The sequence below is a fragment of the Magnolia sinica genome, chromosome 2, assembly GCF_029962835.1.
Source record: "Magnolia sinica isolate HGM2019 chromosome 2, MsV1, whole genome shotgun sequence".
In the NCBI taxonomy this organism is placed as follows: Eukaryota; Viridiplantae; Streptophyta; class Magnoliopsida; order Magnoliales; family Magnoliaceae; genus Magnolia; species Magnolia sinica.
The window spans coordinates 48,537,452-48,559,457 of record NC_080574.1 but is presented as its reverse complement, the minus strand read 5'-3'; the positions used below and the strand labels follow the sequence as shown (position 1 = coordinate 48,559,457).

Here is a 22,006-nt window from a genome sequence, read left to right as displayed (position 1 = left end):
TCTCTATTTTTTTTATGTGATCATAATGTGGTTGTATGGCCCACTTGGATGGACCCCACCCTGAAACATGTATTTTATCCAAACCATCTTCAAGTGGAGCCCACCTTATATGTATTGTACCCACACCATCCTCCATGAGGTGGCCCACCTAAGCAGGGCCCACTTCAAATGCATGTGCAAGGCCAAACCATCCAGCGTCCCAGGACACTGGACAGAAAGGGAAAACACAAGTATTAGCTTGTTTCCAAATGGGGTGGTCCATTCATGTAAGCCTCACCTTGAGGTATGTATTCAATCCACACCGTCTATTCCTTTCCCAAGCTCATTTTAGGCGTTGAGCCGAAAAATGGGACCAATCTGACTTTCAGGCGGGCCATAGCATAGTAAATAATGTATTTATTGTTGAAACACCCTCCATGTTTCTATACATCGAAATATGCTCAATATTGGGCTTATTTTACTTGTCTTGAGCCATGGGAGGCCATTGGATGGGGTGGATTCACCTAATGCCGACCCCACATGTGAAATACCGTGGAAAAAGAAAAAAAAAGAAAAAGGAAGAAGAGATGCAGCAGCTGCGCTGCTGCTATCAGAAGGCAGCGGGCGCTGCCTGCGCACCGGCTGACGAGCGGGTGGACAGCAACCCACAGCTCTAGCCGTGGGCCCCACCTTGATGTTTATTTATCATCCAACCCGTTCATGAGGTGGGCCCTCCCAATAGTGGGCCTCCTCCAAATTTCAGCTCCATCCACAGCTCAGGTGGCCCACACTGCAGGAAACAGTGATATTGAATTTCTACCATTGAAACCATTTTGTGGGCCACAAAAGCTTTGGATCAAGATGAAATTTGTGTTTTTCCTTTCACTCAGGTCCGTGTGACCTTGTCAACAGGTTGGATGGCGGGAAAACATTATGGTGGGCCACACACGTGGAACCCACCATTGTTGTATGTGTTGCCACACCGTCTGCGACTGTGGATGGTGGAACCCACCTAGTATGTGTTTTATCCACGCCTGGTCCAGCGGTCAGGCCCCACCATGATGTGTTCCATCCGCACCGTCCACACTGGACGGTGGGACCCATCCCCCACGTGTGGGACGGTGGGTGTGTATATATATATATATATATATTATAGATTATATATTATAATATATATTTATATATAATATTTGATGGTTGGCCTTCATGTGGACCCCCACCATGAGGCAGGTGCTGCATACAATCTGTCCATCCATTTTAAAAAACTTATTTTATGGCATGAGCTAAGGAGTGAGCCAGATCCATAGCTCAAGTGGACCCCACCTTGGTATGTGGATGAGGCTCATCTTAATTTATCTGTGGTAGTCCATTGGGGCCCACTTTAATGTGGATGTAAGGCCCATTTTATGAGTCCCATTCGATGTATTTGTGGCCTGTGGTTGAGGCCCACTTTGATATATAAGGCTCATGTTACGAGGCCCATTTTGATGCATTCTAAAGCCCACGGGTTATGGCCCATTGCAATGTACATAAGGCCCATTGGTGCGGCCCATTGATGTGGCCCACTTGATGAATATAAGGCCCATGTGATTTGGCCCATTTGATGTATTTAAGGCCTAATGGGATGTACCTAAGGTCCATTGCAATGTGTGATCCCAACATGGTTTATGTAATGATGTTTATGACAGTCGTGCCATGGGAGCAATATTGGTTTGACATCCACATTACAAGTATAATGTTGGTTAAATGTCCACATTACGACTCTCCCTAGGGCCCATTGATAGACCCGTACTTGTTGTGTGTAGGCCGTCTAGGCTATCTGCGTTGTAAGGATAGTGTATTACTTTATAGCATGTTTAGTATAGTTCCATAATTCATGATCATATGCATCATATGTATGCTTGATATGAGAAGTGACTGATCATAGTATATGCCTTCGGGTAGATTGTTTAAGGGCTCCCAAATGAGCGGTGTTGCCCTACATAAGCACACAATATGCGCAGGATTGCTGCATGACTGGATAGTGTGATTCATGCATTCGCATTATATGATATGGTACTGTACGCCCTTGTGACATCAGGGCCGTAGCCTCTATAGGCATATCGTGGTTGGCAGGATTGGATACCAGAAATCTTATTCTACATGGGGTGCTATAGATATCCCTGGGTGAAAGTCCCTAAACCTTTATGGTACCAAGAGGTTGCTCCAACATCTAGACCGAGTGGGTACAGGAGCGCCGAGTGCCGATTACCAGATGGTCGCGCTTTTCATTGTGTCATGGTCGGTTGGAAGGAGGTGTAGCCTTACCCGCCCAAGAGTAGGGGGCAATGCTAGGCTAAGTTTGACCAGCTCGAGGAATGGGTCCGCTATCGATGAGCTGAGCCCCATATTGGCAGACGAATAGTGAGGTCTCTTCCAATCACCTTATTGTGCGCGATGGGGTGGCAATCTGGTTGGAGTGTACTAGACCCCGGTGATATTTTAGATTTGAGCTGTATTGATATGTGGACTTAGATGAGAATTTGTATGCTTGAGTTGCACTTCATATTGTATGGCCTTGGTATGGCCGACATCTTTCATGCTTTGCACCGCATGGCCTTGGTATGGCTAATGGTATTCTTGGCTTTCATCAGCATGATCCGCATTATTCTGATACTGCATAACCGTATTACTACCTTACACACACACTTACACCACCCTCTAAGCTTTCCATAAGCTTATACATGACTGTTGCGTACAGGTGACGTTGGAGCACAGCAGTGCTGAGGCAGGAGCACTTTGTTGATCATTTTAGAGTTTTTTTTATTTATCATCATTGTATTTCCCTTTATGCTCATTGTACTTGTAAAGTTTTTGATTATGGTAGAAATGTGATAGAGTTTTTGGTTGTTGTTTGTGGGTTATGCCTTTGGTTACGCTTATTACGAATCAAACTGATGTTGAAAATCCTCCTCGTAGCATCCCAGGATCGAAACTTGGCGAATGGGCGCTGGAAGCCGAGAATGAGGTTCTACAAAGGCTGTCAGTGCCAGATTCGGCGATCGGGAATTTTGTGAGCCTGGTTTCCGAGTTTGGGGCGTGACATGAAAACTCAAACCTAAACCCGATCCCGAACTCAAACCCGATTTCCTAAACCTAAACCAAAATGTATTCTCAAATCCCTAAACCTAAACCTACACCTAATCCAAATCTCAACTCCCTAACCTAAACCTTAACCTAAACTTGAAAACTCAAACCCAAACCCGATCCCGAACGCAAACCCGATTTCTTAAACCTAAACCTTATTGTATTCTCAAATCCTTAAACCTAAACCTACACCTAATCCTAATCTCAACTCCCTAACCTAAACCTAAACTTAAACTTGAAAATCCAAACTGAAACCCGATCCCGAACCCGAACCCGATTTCCTAAACCTAAACCTTAACCTATTCTTAATTCCCTAAACTTATACATTATAACCTAAACCTAAGCCTAAACCTAAACCTTAACCTAAACCTAAACCAAAACCTGTAACCTATAACCTAAACCTAAAACCAAAATGTATTCTCAAATCCCTAAACCTAAACCTACACCTAATCCTAATCTCAACTTCCTAACCTAAACCTAAACCTAAACTTGAAAGCCAAAACCTAAACCCGATCCCGAACCCAAACCCGATTTCCTAAACCTAAAACTTAACCTATTCTCAATTCGTTAAACCTATAGCTTATAACCCAAACCGAAACCTAAACCTAAACCTTAACCTAATCTGAAACCTAAACCAATAACCTATAAACTAAACCTAAACCTAAAACCTAAATATCTTCTCAAATCCCTAAACCTAAACCTACACCTAATCCTAATCTCAACTCACTAACCTAAACCTAAACCTGAACTTGAAAACCAAAACCTAAATCAGATCCGGAACCCGAACCTGATTTCTTAAACCTAAACATTAACCTATTCTCAATTCCCTAAACTTTAACCTACAACCAAACCTAAACCTATACATATTCCCTAAGCCTATTCTCAAATCCCAAAACATATAACCTAAACCATACCCTAAACCTATAACCTATAGCCTGAACCTATAACCTAAACTCAATTCCCTAAACCTTAACCTATAATCTAACCCAAACCTATACTTATAACCTAAACCTATTCTCAAATCCCAAACTTATAACCTAAACCTATAACCTATAACCTATAACCTGAACCTATAACCTAAACTCAATTCTCTAAACCTTAACCCATAACCTATACTTATAACCTAAACCTATTCTCAAATACCAAAACCTATAACTATAACCTAAACCTTAACCAAAAACCTATAACCTAACCTAAACCTAAACCTAAACCTATAACCTAAACCTAAACCTAAACCTATAACCTTAACCTTAACATATAACCTTAACCTAAACGTAAACCTACACTTAAACCGATAACCTAAACCTACTCTCAAATCTCTAAACCTAAACCTAAACCTATTCTCAAATCCCTAAACCTAAACCTAAACCTAAACCTAAACCTATAACCTAAACCTATTCTCAAATACCTAAACCTAAACCTAAACCTTAATGTATTCTCAAATCCCAAAACCTAAACCTACAACTAATCCAAATCTAAACTCCCTAACCTAAAACTAAACCTAAACTTGAAAACCCAAACCTAAACCCGATCCCGAACCCGAACCCAATTTCCTAAACCTAAACCTATAACCTATAACCTAAACCTAAACCTAAAACCTAAATGTATTCTCAAATCCCTAAACCTAAACCTACACCTAATCCTAATCTCAACTCCCTAACCTAAACCTAAACCTAAACTCAAAAACAAAAACCTAAACCCGATCTCGAATCCGAACCCAATTTTCTAAACCTAAACCTTAACCTATTCTCAATTCCCTAAACCTATAGCTTACAAACCTATACCTTAACCTTAACCTAAACCTAAACCTATAACCTATAACCTATAACCTAAACCTAAACCTAAAACCTAAATGTAGTCTCGAATCCCTAAACCTAAACCTATACCTAATCCTAATCTCAACTCCCTAGCCTAAACCTAAACCTAAACATGAAAGCCAGAACCTAAACCCGATCCCGAACCCGAACCCGATTTCCTAAACCTAAAACTTAACCTATTCTCAATTCGTTAAACGTATAGCTTATAACTTAAACCTTAACTTAAACCGAAACCTAAACCAATAACCTATAAACTAAACCTAAACCTAAAGCCTAAATGTATTCTCAAATCCCTAAACCTAAACCTACACCTAATCCTAATCTCAACTCCCTAACCTAAACCTAAACCTAAATTTGAAAACCCAAACCTAAACGGGATCCGGAACCCGAACCCGATTTCCTGAACCTAAACATTAACCTATTCTGAATTCCCTAAACTTTAACCTACAGCCTAACCTAAACCTATACTTATTCCCTAAACCTATTCTCAAATCCCAAAACATATAACCTAAACCATACCATAAACCTATAATCTATAACCTGAACCTATTACCTAAACTCAATTCCCTAAACCTTAACCTATTACCTAAACTCAATTCCCTAAACCTTAACCTATAATCTAACCCAAACCTATACTTATAACCTAATCCTATTCTCAAATCCCAAAACCTATAACCTAAACCTATAACCTATAACCTATAACCTGAACCAATAACCTAAACTCAATTTCCTAAACCTTAGCCTATAACCTATACTTATAACCTAAACCTATTCTCAAATCCCAAAACCTATAACTATAACCTAAACCATAACCAAAAACCTATCACCTAACCTAAACCTAAACCTAAACCTATAACCTAAACCTAAACCTATAACCTTAACCTTAACATATAACCTTAACCTAAACGTAAACCTAAACCTAAACCTCTAACCTAAACTTATTCTTAAATCCCTAAACCTAAACCTAAACCTAAACCTATAATCTATAACCTAAACCTATTCATAAATACCTAAACCTAAACCTAAACCTTAATGTATTCTCAAATCCCAAAACCTAAACCTACAACTAAACTAAATCTAAACTCCCTAACCTAAAACTAAACCTAAACTTGAAAACCCAAACCTAAACCCGATCCCGAACCCGAACCTGATTTCCTAAACCAAAACCTATAACTTATAACCTAAACCTAAACCTAAAACCTAAATGTATTCTTAAATCCCTAAACCGAAACCAACATCTAATCCTAATCTCAAATCCCTAACCTAAACCTAAACCTAAACATGAAAACCAAAACCTAAACCCGAACCTGAACCCAATTTCCTAAACCTAAACCTCAACCTATTCTCAATTCCCTAAACCTATAGCTTAGAACCTAACTTGAAACCTAAACCAATACATTAACCTAAACCTAAACCTAAACCTATAACCCATAACCTAAACCTAAACCTAAAATCTAAATGTATTCTCGAATCCCTAAACCTAAACCTATACCTAATCCTAATCTCAACTCCCTAACCTAAACCTAAACCTAAACATGAAAACCCAAACCTAAACCCGATCCCGATCCCGAACCCGAACCCGATTTCCTAAACTTAAACTTATACCTATTCTCAATTCCATAAACCTATATCTTATAACCTAAACCTAAACCTAAATCTAAACCTTAACCTAAACCTAAACCTAAACCAATAACCTATAAGCTAAACCTAAACCTAAAACCTAAAAGTATTCTCAAATCCCTAAACCTAAACCTAAACCAATAACCTATAAGCTAAACCTAAACCTAAAACCTAAAAGTATTCTCAAATCCCTAAACCTAAACCTACACCTAATCCTAATCTCAACTCCCTAACCTAAACCTAAACATAAACTTGAAAACAAAAACCTAAACCTGATCCCGAACCCGAACCCGATTTCCTAAACCTAAACCTTATCCTATTCTCAATTCCCTAAACCAATAGCTTATAGCCTAAACCTAAGCCTAAACCTAAACCTTAACCTAAACCTAAACATAAACCTAAACCTATAACCTATAACCTAAACCTAAACTTAAAACCTAAATGTATTATCAAATCCCGAAACCTAAACCTACACCTAATCTTAATCTCAACTCCCTAACCTAAACCTAAACCTAAACCTAAACTTGAAAACCAAAACCTAAACCCGATCCCGAAGCTAAACCCGATTTCCTAAACCTAAACCTTAACCTATTCCCAATTCCCAAAACCTAATGCTTATAACCTAAACCTATACCATAACCTAAACCTAACCTATAACTTAAACATAAACCTAAAACCTAAATGTATTCTCAAATCCCTAAACCTAGACCTACACCTAATCCTAATGTCAACTCCCTAACCTAAACCTAAAGCTAAACTTGAAAACCCAAACCTAAACCCGATCCCAAACCCGAACCCGAACCAGATTTCCTAAACCTAAACCTATACCTATTCTCAATTCCCAAAACCTATATCAGATAACCTAAACCTAAGCCTAAACCTAAATATTAACCTAAACCTAAACCTAAAACAATAACCTATAACCTAAACCAAAACCTAAAACCTAAATGTATTCTCAAATCCCTAAACCTAAACCTACACCTAATCCTAATCTCAACTCCCTAACCTAAACCTAAACCTAAACTTGAAAACCAAAACCTAAACCCGAACCCGAACCCGAACCCGATTTCCTAAACCTAAACCTTAACCTATTCTCAATTCCCTAAACCTATATCTTATAACCTAAACCTAAACCTTAATGTAAACCTTAACCTAAACCTATAACCTATAACCTTAACCTGTAACACATAACCTAAACCTAAGCCTAAAACCTAATTGTACTCTCAAATCCTTAAACCTAAACCTACGCCTAATCCTAATCTCAACTCCCAAACCTAAACCTAAACTTAAACTTGAAATCCCAGACCTAAACCTGATCCTAAACCCAAACCCGATTTCCTAAACCTAAACATTAAACTATTCTCAATTCCCTAAAACTATATCTTATAACATAAACCTAAACCTAAACCTATAACCTATAACCTTAACCAAATAAAAACCTAACCCTGTAACCTATAACCTAAACCTAAACCTAAAACCTAAATGTATTCTCAAATCCTTAAACCTAAACCTATACCTAATCCAAATTTCAACTCCCTCACCTAAACCTAAACTTAAACTTGAAAACCCAACCTAAACTCGATCCCGAACCCGAACCCGATTTCCTAAACCTAAACCTAAACCTTAACCTATTCTCAATTCCCTAAACCTATATCATATAACATAAACCTAAACCTTAACCTAAACCTAAACCTAAACCTAAACCTGTAACCTATAACCTAAACCTAAACCTTAAACATAAATATGTTCTCAAATCCGAAAACCTAAACCTACATCTAATCTTAATCTCAACTCCCTAACCTAAACCCAAACCTAAACTTGAAAACCAAAACCAAAACCCGATCCCGAACCCGAACCCGATTTCCTAAACTTAAACCTTAACCTATTCTCAATTCCCTAAACCTATTGCTTATAACCTAAACCGAAACCTAAACCTATACCATAACCTAAGCCTAAACATAAACCTATAACCTATAATATAAACTTAAACCTAAAACCTAAATGTATTCTCAAATCCCTAAACCTAAACTTACACCTAATCCTAATCTCAACTCCCTAACCAAAACCTAAACCTAAACTTCAAAACCAAAACCTAAACTCGATCCCGAACCCGAACCCGATTTCTTCAACCTAAACCTTAGCCTAATCTCAATTCCCTAAACCTATAGCTTATAACCTAAACCTAAGCCCAAATCTAAACCTTAAGCTAAACCTAAACCTAAACCTAAACCTGTAACCTAAAACCTAAACCTAAACCTAAAACCTAAATGTATTCTCAAATCCCTAACCGTAAACCTACACCTAATACTAATCTTAACTCCCTACGCTAAAGCTAAACCTAAACTTGAAAAGTCAAACCTAAACTCGATCTTGAACCCAAACCTAATATCCTAAACCTAAACCATAATATATTCTCAAATCCCTAAACCTAAACCTAGACCTAATCCTAATCTCAACTCCCTAACCTAAACCTAAACCTAAACTTGAAAACCCAAACAAAAACCCAATCCTGAACCCGAACTCGATTTCCTAAACCTAAACCTTAACCTATTCTCAATTCCCTAAACCTATAGCTTATAACCTAAACTTAAACCTAAACCTACACCTTAACCTAAACCAATAACCTATAACCTAAACCTAAACCTAAAACCTAAATGTATTCTCGAATCCCTAAACCTAAACCTACACCTAATCCTAATCTCAACTCCCTAACCTAAACCTAAACCTAAACTTGAAAACCCAAATCTAAACCCGATCCCAAACCCGAAGTCAATTTCCTAAACCTAAACATTAACCTATTCTCAATTCCCTAAACTTATTGCTTATAACCTAAACCTAAACCTAAACCTAAACCTAAACCTAAACCTATAACCTATAACCTAAACCTAAACCGAAAACTTAAATGTATTCTCAAATCCCTAAACCTAAACCTACACCTAATCCTAATCTCAACTCCCTAACCTAAACTTAAACCGAAACTTGAAAACCAAAACCTAAACCAGATCCCGAACCTGAACCCGATTTCCTAAACCTAAACCTTAACCTATTCTCAATTCCCTAAACTTATAGCTTATAACCTAAATTGAAACCTAAACTTATACCTTAAACTAAACCTATAACCTATAACCAAAACATAAACCTAAAACCTAAATGTATTCTCAAATCCCAAAACCTAAACCTACACCTAATCCTAATCTCAACTCCCTACCCTAAACCTAAACCTAAACTTGAAAAGTGAAACCTAAACTCGATCCTGAACCCGAACCCAAAATCCTAAACCTACACCATAATATATTCTCAAATCCTTAAACCTAAACCTACACCTAATCCTAATCTCAACTCCCTAACCTAAACCTAAACCTAAACTTGAAAGCCCAAACCTAAACTCGATCCCGAACCCGAACCCGATTTCCTAAACCTAAACCTTATCCTATTCTCAATTCCCTAAACCTATAGCATATAACCTAAACCTAAACCTAAACCTAAACCTTAACCTAAACCTAAACCTAAACCAAACCAACAACATATAACCTAAACCTAAACCTAAAACCTAAATGTAAACTCAAATCCCTAAACCTAAACCTACACCTAATCCTAATCTCAACTCCCTAACCTAAACCTAAACTTGAAAACCCAAACCTAAACCCGATCTCGAACACGAACACGATTTCCTAAACCTAAACCTTAACCTATTCTCAATTCCCTAAACCTATAGCTTATAACCTAAACCTAAACCTAAACCTAAACCTAAACCAATATAACATATAACTTAAATCTAAACCTAAAACCTAATGTATTCTCAAATCCTTAAACCTAAACCTACACCTAATCCTAATCTCAACTCCCTAACCTAAACCTAAACCTAAACTTGAAAACCCAAACAAAAACCTGATCCCGAACCTGAACCAATTTCCTAAACCTAAACCTTAACCAATTCTCAATTCCCTAAATCTATAGGTTATAACCTAAACCTAAACCTTAACTTAAACCAATAACCTATAACCTAAACCTAAACCTAAAACCTAAATGTATTCTCGAATCCCTAAACCTAAACATACACCTAATCCTAATCTCAACTCCATAACCTAAACCAAAACCTAAACTTGAAAACCCAAACCTAAGCCGGATCACGAACCCGAACCCGATTTCTTAAACCTAAACATTAACCTATTCTTAATTCCCCAAACTTATAGCTATAACCGAAAACTAAACCTAAACCTAAACCTAAACATAAACCTATAACCTATAACCTAAACCTAAACCTAAAACTTAAATGTATTCTCAAATCCCTAAACCTAAACCTACACCTAATCCTAATTTCAACTCCCTAACCAAAACCTAAACCTAAACTTGAAAACCCAAACCTAAACCCGATCCCGACACCGAACCCGATTTCCTAAACTTAAACCTATACCTACTCTCAATTCCACAAACATATATCTTATAACCTAAACCTAAACTTAAATCTAAACCTTAACCTAAACCTAAACCTAAACCCATAACCTATAACCTAAACCTAAACCTAAAACCTAAATGTATTCTCAAATCCCTAAACCTAAACCTACACCTAATCCTAATCTCAACTCCCTAACCTAAACCTTAACCTAAACTTGAAAACCAAAACCTAAACATGATCCCGAACCCGAACCTGATTTCCTAAACCTAAACCTTAACCTATTCTCAATTTCGTAAACCTATAGCTTATAACCTAAATCTAAGCTTGAACCTAAACCTTAACCTAAACCTAAACCTAAGCCTAAACCTAAACCTGTAACCTATAACCTAAATCTAAACCTAAAACCTAAATGTATTCTCAAATCCGGAAACCTACACCTACACCTAATAATAATCTCAACTCCCTAACCTAAACCTAAACCTAAACTTGAAAACCAAAACCTAAACCCGATCCTGAACCTAAACCCGATTTCCTTAACCTAAACCTTAACCTATTCTCAATTCCCTAAACCTATTGCTTATAACCTAAACTGAAACCTAAACCTATACCTTATCCTAAACCTATAACCTATAATTTAAACATAAACCTAAAACCTAAATGTATTCACAAATCCCTAAACCTAAACCTACAGCTAATCCTAATCTCAACTCTCTAACCTAAACCTAAAGCTAAACTTGAAAACCCAAACCTAAACCCGATCTCGAACCTGAACCCGATTTCCTAAACCTAAACCTATACCTATTCTCAATTCCCAAAACCTATATCAGATAACCTAAACCTAAACCTAAACCTAAACGTTGACCTAAACCTAAACCTAAAACAATAACCTATAACCTAAACCTAAGCCTAAAACCTAAATGTATTCTCAAATCCCTAAACCTAAACCTACACCTAATCCTAATCTCAACTCCATAACCTAAACCTAAACCTAAACTTGAAAACCCAAACCTAAACCCGATCTCGAACCCGAACCCGATTTCCTAAACCTAAACCTTAACCTATTCTCAATTCCCTCAACCTATATCTTATAACCTAAACATAAACCTAAATGTAAACCTTAACCTAAACCTATAACCTATAACCTTAACCTAAACCTAAACCTAAACCTAAACTTGTAACCTATAACCTAAACCTAAACCTAAAACCTAAATGTATTCTCAAATCCTTAAACCTAAACCTACACCTAATCCTAATCTCAACTCCCAAACCTAAACCTAAACTGAAAGTTGAAATCCCAAACCTAAACCCGATCCCGAACATGAACCCGATTTCCTAAACCTAAACATTAACCTATTCTCAATTCCCTAAACCTATATCTTATAACCTAAACCTAAACCTAAACCTATAACCTATAACCTTAACCTAATATAAACCTAAACCTGTAACCTATAACCTAAACCTAAACCTAAAACCTAAAAATATTTTCAAATCCTTAAACCTAAACCTACACCGAATCCTAATCTCAACTCCCTCACCTAAACCTAAACTTAAACTTGAAAACCCAAACCTAAACCCGATCCCGAACCTGAACCCGATTTCCTAAACCTAAACTTAAAAGTTAACCTATTCTCAATTCCCTAAACCTATATCATATAACCTAAACCTAAACCTTAACCTAAACCTAAACCTAAACCTAAACCTAAACCTGTAACCTATAACCTAAACCTAAACCTAAAACCTAAATATGCTCTCAAATCTCTAAACCTAAACCTACACCTAATCCTAATCTCAACTCCCTAACCAAAACCTAAACCTAAACTTGAAGACCAAAACCTAAACCCGATCCTAAACCCGAACCTGATTTTCTAAACCTAAACCTTAACCTATTCTCAATTCCCTAAACCTATTGCTTATAACCTAAACCGAAACCTAAACCTATACCATAACCTAAGCCTAAACCTAAACCTATTACCTATAACCTAAACCTAAACGTAAAACGTAAATGTATTCTCAAATCCCTAAACCTAAACTTACACCTAATCCTAATCTCAACTCCCTATCCTAAACCTAAACCAAAACTTGAAAACCAAAACCTAAACCCGATCCCAAACCCGAACCCGATTTCCTCAACCTAAACCTTAACCTATTCTTAATTCCCTAAAACTATACCTAAGCGTAAATCTAAACCTTAACCTAAACCTAAACCTAAACCTAAACATGTAACCTATAACCTAAACCTAAACCAAAAACCTAAATGTATTCCCAAATCCCTAAACCTAAACTTACACCTAATCCTAATCTCAACTCCCTAACCTAAACCTAAACCTAAACTTGAAAACCTAAACCTAAACCCGATCCCGAACCCGAACCCGATTTCCTTAACCTATTCTCGATTCCCTAAACCTATTGCTTATAACCGAAATCGAAACCTAAACTTATACCTTAACCTAAACCTAAACCTAAACCTATAACCTATAACCTAAACATAAACCTAAAACCTAAATGTATTTCAAATCCCTAAACCACAACCTTCACCTAATCCTAATCTCAACTCCCTACCCTAAACCTAAACCTAAACTTGAAAACTCAAACCTAAACTCGATCCTGAACACAAACCCAATATCCTAAACCTAAACCATAATATATTCTCAAATCCCTAAACCTAAACCTACACCTAATCCTAATCTCAACACCCTAACTTAAACCTAAACCTAAACTTGAAAACCCAAACCTAAACTCTATCCCTAACCCGAACCTGTTTACCTAAACCTAAACCTTAACCTATTCTCAATTTCCTAAACCTATTGCTTATAACCTAAACCGAAACCTAAAGCTAAACCTATAACCTATAACCTAAAGATAAACCTAAAACCTAAATGTATTCTCAAATCCCTAAACCTAAACCTACACCTAATCCTAATATCAACTCCATACCCTAAACCTAAACCTAAACTTGAAAAGTCAAACCTAAACTCGATCCCGAACCAGAACCCGATATCGTAAACCTAAACTATAATATATTCTCAAATCCCTAAACTTAAACCTACACCTAATCCTAATCTCAACTCCCTAACCTAAACATAAACCTAAACTTGAAAACCCAATCCTAACCTCGATCTCGAACCCGAACTCGATTTCCTAAACCAAAACCTTAACCTATTCTCAATTCCCTAAAGCTATATCTTATAACCTAAAACTAAACCTAAACCTAAACCTAAACCTAAACCAATAACCTATAACCTAAACCTAAACCTAGAACCTAAATGTATTATCAAATCTCTAAACCTAAACCTACACCTAATCCTAATCTTAACTCCCTAACCTAAACCTAAACCCGATCTCAAACCCGAACACGATTTCCTAAACCTAAACCTTAACCTATTCTCAATTCCCTAAACCTATATCTTATAACCTAAACCTAAACTAAACCTGCATAACATATAACCTAAACCTAAACCTAAAACCTAATGTATTCTCAAATCCCTAAACCAAAACCTACACCTAATCATAATCTCAACTCCCTACCCTAAACCTAATCAAAAACCTGAGAACTCAAACAAAAACCCGATCCCGAACCAGAACCCGATTTCCTAAACCTAAACCTTAACCTATTCTTAATTCCCTAAACCTATAGCTTATAACCTAAACCTAAACCTAAAACCTAAATGTATTCTCGAATAGCTAAACCTAAACCTACACCAAATTCTAATCTCAACTCCCTAACCTAAACCTAAACCTAAACTTGAAAACCCAAACCTAAACCCGAACCCAAATCCGAACTCGATTTCCTAAACCCAAACATTAACCTATTCTTAATTCCCTAAACTTATAGCTTATAACCTAAACCTAAACCTAAGCCTAAACCTAAACATAAACCTATAACCTATAACCTAAACCTAATCCTAAAACCTAAATGTATTCTCAAATTCCTAAACATAACCTACACCTAATCCTAATCTCAACTCCATAACCTAAACCTAAACCTATATTTGAAAACCCAAATCTAAACCCGATCCCGAACCCGAATCCGATTTCCAAAACCTAAACCTATACCTATTCTCAATTCCATAAACCTATATCTTATAACCTAAACCTAAACTTAAATCTAAACCTTAACCTAAACCTAAACCTAAACCAATAACCTATAACCTAAACCTAAATCTAAAACCTAAATGTATTCTCAAATCCCTAAACCTAAACCTACACTTAATCCTAATCTCAACTCCCTAACCTAAACCTAAACCTAAACTTGAAAACCAAAACCTAAACCTGATCCCGAACCCGAACCCAATTTCCTAAACCTAAACCTTAACCTATTCTCAATTCCCTAAACCTATAGCTTATAACCTAAATCTAAGCCTAAACCTAAAACTTAACCTAAACCTAAACCTAAACCTATAACCTATAACCTAATCCTAAACCTAAAACTTAAATGTTTTCTCAAATCCCGAAACCTAAACCTACACCTAATCCTAATCTCAACTCCCAAACCTAAACCTAAACTTAAACTTGAAAACCAAAACCTAAACCCGATCCTGAACCTAAACTCGATTTCCTCAACCTAAACCTTAACCTATTCTCAATTCCCTAAACCTATTGCTTATAACCTAAGCCGAAACCTAAACCTATACCTTAACCTAAACCTATAACTTATAACTTAAACATAAACCTTAAACCTAAATGTATTCTCAAATCCCTAAACCTAAACCTACACCTAATCTTAATCTCAACTCCCTAACCTAAACCTAAAGCTAAACTTGAAAACCCACACCTATACCTGATCCCGAACCCGAACTCAATTTCCTAAACCTAAACCTATACCTATTCTCAATTCCCAAAACCTATATCAGATAACCTAAACCTAAACCTAAACCTAAACCTAAACGTTAACCTAAACCTAAACCTAAAACAATAACCTATAACTTAAACCTAAACCTAAAACCTAAATGTATTCTCAAATCCCTAAACCTAAACCTACACCTAATCATAATCTCAACTCCCTAACCTAAACCTAAAGCTAAACTCGAAAACCAAAACCTATACCCGATCCCGAACCCAAACCCGATTTCCTAAACGTAAACCTTAACCTATTCTCAATTCCCTAAACCTCTATCTTATAACCTAAACATAAACCTAAACATAAACCTTAACCTAAACCTATAACCTATAACCTTAACTTAAACCTAAACCTAAACCTGTAACCTATAACCTAAACCTAAACCTAAAACCTAAATGTATTCTCAAATCCTTAAACCTAAACCTACACCTAATCCTAATCTTAGCTCCCAAAACTAAACCTAAACTTAAACATGAAATCCCAAACCTAAACCCGATCCCAAACACGAACCCGATTTCCTAAACAAAAACATTAACCTATTCTCAATTCCCTAAACCTATATCTTATAACCTAAACCTAAACCTGAACATATACACTATAACCTTAACCTAATATAAACTTTAACCTGTAACCTATAACCTAAACCTAAACCTAAAACCTAAAAGCATTCTCAAATCCTTAAACCTAAACCTACAGCTAATGCTAATCTCAACTCCCTCACCTAAACCTAAACTTAAACTTGAAAACCCAAACCTAAACCCGATCCCGAACCCGAACCCGATTTCCTAAACCTAAACCTTAACCTATTCTCAATTCCCTAAACCTATATCATATGACCTAAACCTAAACCTTAACCTAAACCTAAGCCTAAACCTAAACCTATAACATATAACCTAAACCTAAACCTAAAACCTAAATGTATTCTCAAATCCCTAAACCTAAACTTACACCTAATCCTAATCTCAACTCCCTAACCTAAACCTAAACCTAAACTTGAAAACCAAAACCTAAACCCGATCCCGAACCCGAACCCGATTTCCTAAATCTAAACCTTAACCTATTCTCAATTCCCTAAACCTAATGCTTATAACCTAAACCGAAACCTAAACTTATACCTTAACCTAAAACTAAACCTAAACCTATAACCTATAACCTAAACATAAACCTAAAACCTAAATGTATTCTCAAATCCCTAAACGTAAACCTACACCTAATCCTAATCTCAACTCCCTACCCTAAACCTAAACCTAAACTTGAAAAGTCAAACCTAAACTCGATCCCGAACCCGAACCCGATATCGTAAACCTAACCCATAATATATTCTCAAATTCCAAAACCTAAACCTACACCTAATCCTAATCTCAACTCCCTAACCTAAACCTAAACCAAAACTTGAAAACGCAAACCTAACCTCGATCCCGAACCCGAACCCGATTTCCTAAACCTAAACCTTAACCTATTCTCAATTCCCTAAACCTATATCTTATAACCTAAACATAAACCTAAACCTAAACCTTAACCTAAACCTAAACCTAAACCAATAACCTATAACCTAAACCTAAAGCTAAAACCTAAATGTATTCTCAAATCCCTAAACCTAACCCTGCACCAAATCCTAATCTCAACTCCCTAACCTAAACCTAAACTCGAAAGCCCAAACCTAAACCTGATCTCGAACCCGAACCCGATTTCCTAAACCTAAACTTTAACCTATTCTCAATTCCCTAAACCTATAGTTTATAACCTAAACCTATATAACATATAACCTAAACCTAAACATAAAACCTAATGTATTCTCAAATTCCTAAACCTAAACCTACACCTAATCCTAATCTCAACTCCCTAACCTAAACCTAAACCTAAACTTGAAAACCTAAACAGAAACCCGATCCCGGACCCGAACTCGATTTCCTAAACCTAAACCTTAACCTATTCTCAATTCCCTAAACCTATAGCTTATAACTTAAACCTAAACCTAAACCTAAACCTTAACCTAAACCAATAACCTATAACCTAAACCTAAACCTAAAACCTAAATGTATTCTTGAATCCCTAAACCTAAACCTACACCTAATCCTAATCTCAACTCCCTAACCTAAACCTAAATCTAAACTTGAAAACCCAAACCTAAACCCGATCCCGAACCCGAACCCGATTTCCTAAACCTAAACCTTAACCTATTCTCAATTCCCTAAACCTATATCTTATAACCTAAACCTAAACCTAAACCTAAACCTATAACTTATAACCTAAACCTAAACCTAAACCTAAATGTATTCTCAAATCCCTAAACCTATACCTACACCTAATCCTATTCTCAACTCCCTAACCTAAACCTAAACCTAAACTTGAAAACCCAAACCTAAACCCGATCCCGAACCCGAACTCGATTTTTTAAACCTAAACCTTAACTTATTCTCAATTCCCTAAACCTTAACCTGACTTAAAACTAAACCTATTACCTGCACTTATAACCTACACCTATAACCTAAACCTAAGCCTAAAACCTAAACCTAAACCTAAAGTCGAAATGTATTCTCAAATCCTTAAACATAAACCTACACATAATTCTAATTTCAACTCCCTAACCTAAACTTAAACCTAAACTTAAAAACCCAAACCTAAACCTGATCCCGAACCCGGACCCGATTTCCTAAACCTAAACCCTAACCTTAACCTATTCTCAATTCTCTAAAGCTATAATCTTTATACTATAACCTATAACTAAAACCTAAACCTTAACCTAAACCTATAACCTAAACCTAAACCTAAACCTTAACCTAAACCTAAACCAAAACCTATAACCTAAACCTTAACCTATAACCTATAACCTAAACCTATAACCTAAACTTATAACCTATAACCTAAACCTATAACCTAAAACCTATACCTAAAACCTAAATGTATTCTCAAATCCTTAAACCTAGACCTACACCTAATCCTAATCTCAACTCCCTAACCTAAATCTAAACCTAAACTTGAAAACCCAAACATAAACCCAATCCCGAACCCAAACCTAATTGCTGTAATAATGTAGCCCAATCACATGGCAAAAAACAAGAATGCATCCCTTTTAACACATGCCCCTTTTTACGAAGCTTTAATTTTTGTTGTTGTTTCCATTAACTTGAATTGTAGCCCAATCACATGGATATAAATAAGAATGTATCCCTTTTAACACATGCCCCTTTTTACAGAGTTTTAATTTTTATTTATTGTTCCTATTAACTTGAATTGAAGCACTTTTTTGCATTATTTGCTTGGATTAGTTTTATTTTAATGAACAGTTTTATTTTAAAAAAGTGCCCACTTTTTTGAAAGAAGTTTATGCAATTATTCATGATTTTGAATTATAATGTTTTGTTGGTTTAATATTTTTTTTCAGATGAAAGACACAAAAAGAAAATTGTTGTTGATTTTTTTTCTTTTTTTATTTATGATGTTAAACTAATATGTATTTATGCGTAGATGAATGTAATGTGGATAAGATTGTTTGTGTTTGGATGAATGTAGTTTATGTTTGGATGAATGTATTTTATGTTGGATTTACGTAGTTTGGGTTTAGATGGATATGAATGTGAATATGATGAAATATATTATATAACAGGTGTATATCAGGAAGAATGCGATGAAATTATTGTAACAGGTGTATATTGATCCCCTCAAATTTGAAATGTGCTTTGAAGGCTCACAAGGGATGGTCCATGACAATCCTTTTCAAGGACGGTCTGTGGCCGTCCTTTGAAGGCTCATAAGAGACGGTCCATGACAGTCCTTTTTAAGGACGGTTCATGACCGTCCTTTTAAAGGGCGGTCCATGTCCATCCTTTAAAGGGCCATAAGAGACGTTCCATGACAGTCCTTTTTAAGGACGGTCCATGGCCGTCCTTTGAAGGCTCATCAGAGATGGTCTATGATAGTCCTTTTTAAAGATGGTCCATGACCGTCCTTGTAAAGGACGGTCGATGGCCGTCCTTTGAAGGCTCATAAGAGACGGTCCATGACCGTCCTTTTATTGTCAATAAGAACGACGGTTTTCGACCATCCTTTAAGTAATACGACACGTCAAAATTTGACAGCCCATGTGACGGTCCATGACCGTCCTTTTTGGTCATTTGAGACAGTTTTGGACCGTCCTTTTTTCGTAGTTTTTGCGTAGTGGCAGCTAGGACGAAAATAAAGCATCTAGAGGAAGAATAGACAATGAGTTTGCTTCCATGTAGGAGGAATTGATAGCTCTGATACCAGTTTGTTAGCTATATAAGCCAGGGCTTTTCTTGACTTTACAAAGCCTTGGATTCAAACTCACTGGACATGTGAAAATTGAGAAGAGAAACTTTGCTTTTAACTGTTGCTTACAAGCTTGCTGTCTTAGTTATAAACGGACTACAAGAACTCCCTTATATAGACATTTTTCACGAAGGTAAAATGACAAAAATGCCCTTTTAAATTACACTATAGGGGTATGGTATTAATTACTATAACAAATATCAAAAGAAATATTAAAAGATTCTATATTTTCAAGGCATCTGGAACTGAACAGCCGTATGGAGGAATGCAACTGGTTGCTGCAAGCTTCCTCCAACGTTTACTGTTTTTTGAGAATCCAACGGGATTGGTTTGGACTTCCAGCAGCTTTGACATTCTGCAATATCCAATCAAAGACAATATGTAATGATGTAAGTTTTAAATCTCATTACTGTGTTAGTCCATCATCCAAACACGCCCTTAACCCATTCATACAAGAAGCCCACCATAAAGTAACCCCACCATAAAGTGCTCTTATAAAATAACATGTCTACTTAAAGTTCCTTACCTTGAAAAACGTGGGCCATGTTTAATCAATTCAGCTTTTTGCAGTTGATGCATTGTGATATGATTCAGTCCTTTTGTTTTTATTCTGATTTATAGTTCATGATTTTAAATCACTTGTTTAATTGGTGCTTGTTGTTATTAAAGAATGCATCATGGCTGGGCTCTTTGATCAACACGATAATAGGGAACCTGAAGCTCTCCATTTCCAATATCCACATTATATATGAGGATCTTGAAAGGTAATGGCTGTCTTATTTCATTCATCATAGCATGTTAGCATGTGTAGAGGTCTTATATATGCCATTTTGCAGCAATCCTGGTCATCCATTTGCAACAGGCGTAACACTGGCTAAGCTTTCAGCAGTAACAGTTGATGACAGTGGAAAAGAAACTTCTTTTATTACAGGGGATGCACTAGAGCAAATTCAGAAGGTATCTTGGTTTCCATCATCTGAACTTGCGTTTGAATTTGTGCTTTCACTCGAACCAGGAGTTGGAGAAAAAGCTCCAGCCCCTCGGTCTGACAGTCAATGAAATCAAGTAGGATGGCCACTACCTCTACCGGGCCGTCGAGGATCAACTGTCACATCAATCAGGAACCATGTCTCCATACGATTATCAAAAGCTCCGAGAAATGGCTGCAGCTTATATGAGAGAACATGCATCCGATTTCCTCTCATTTTCCTGTCGGAGAATAACATAGAAGTAGATTCCGATGGTTCGCTATTGGAAATATTTGATAAGTACTGTAGTGAAGTGGAGTCGACAGCAGCTTGGGGAGGGCAACTTGAACTAGGTGCTCTTAACTCATTGCTTGAGGAAACATATCGTGATATTCTCAGGGTCCTTCCGTGATGTGGAGATGGGGAAGGAGTAAAAGTCCGATAGCAGAAGCAGCTCCTCTAACCCGAGCATCATGTTATCTTATCACTGACATGCATTTGGGCTCGGAGAGCACTATAATTTAGTTGTTCCAGTGCAATAAGGTTGGTAACATGATATCTCCTATGAGACTTTTTTTTTTTTTTGTTGCGTGCTATTTCTATCTATTCATCTTTGATAGACGTAAATCCGTATCAACTTTTAAGTTAAAAAACCACAAATGCAAATGCTACACTTTTGCTTTTATTCATCTGTTCATTAATATATGTGTACCATTTTGTCTATTATGTTGACATTCATGCACATGTTGCATGTTGGCATGCTAAGACAGAGAATATTAGAATTTGTGATATGCACAACCATGAATGAGGAGGTTGAAGCTCCCAAAAGAAGTTAAGAGACCAGGCTGGCTGGGAAGCCGTCTCTATAAAATAATATACAAATGTTTAAATGCCCTTATATCTAACAAAAATACGGAAATTAACTCCTTTCCTCGTACAGTAGGTAAGTGAGGTTCGAACTCCCGATCTAAGC

The 22,006-nt window shown here is 36.7% G+C and overlaps 1 pseudogene; it reads left to right on the top strand.

Annotated features, from left to right (window-relative positions):
* Positions 1-21,038: 21,038 nt before the first annotated feature.
* LOC131225280 (OVARIAN TUMOR DOMAIN-containing deubiquitinating enzyme 5-like) lies at positions 21,039-21,718 on the top strand (annotated as a pseudogene).
* Positions 21,719-22,006: the final 288 nt, after the last annotated feature.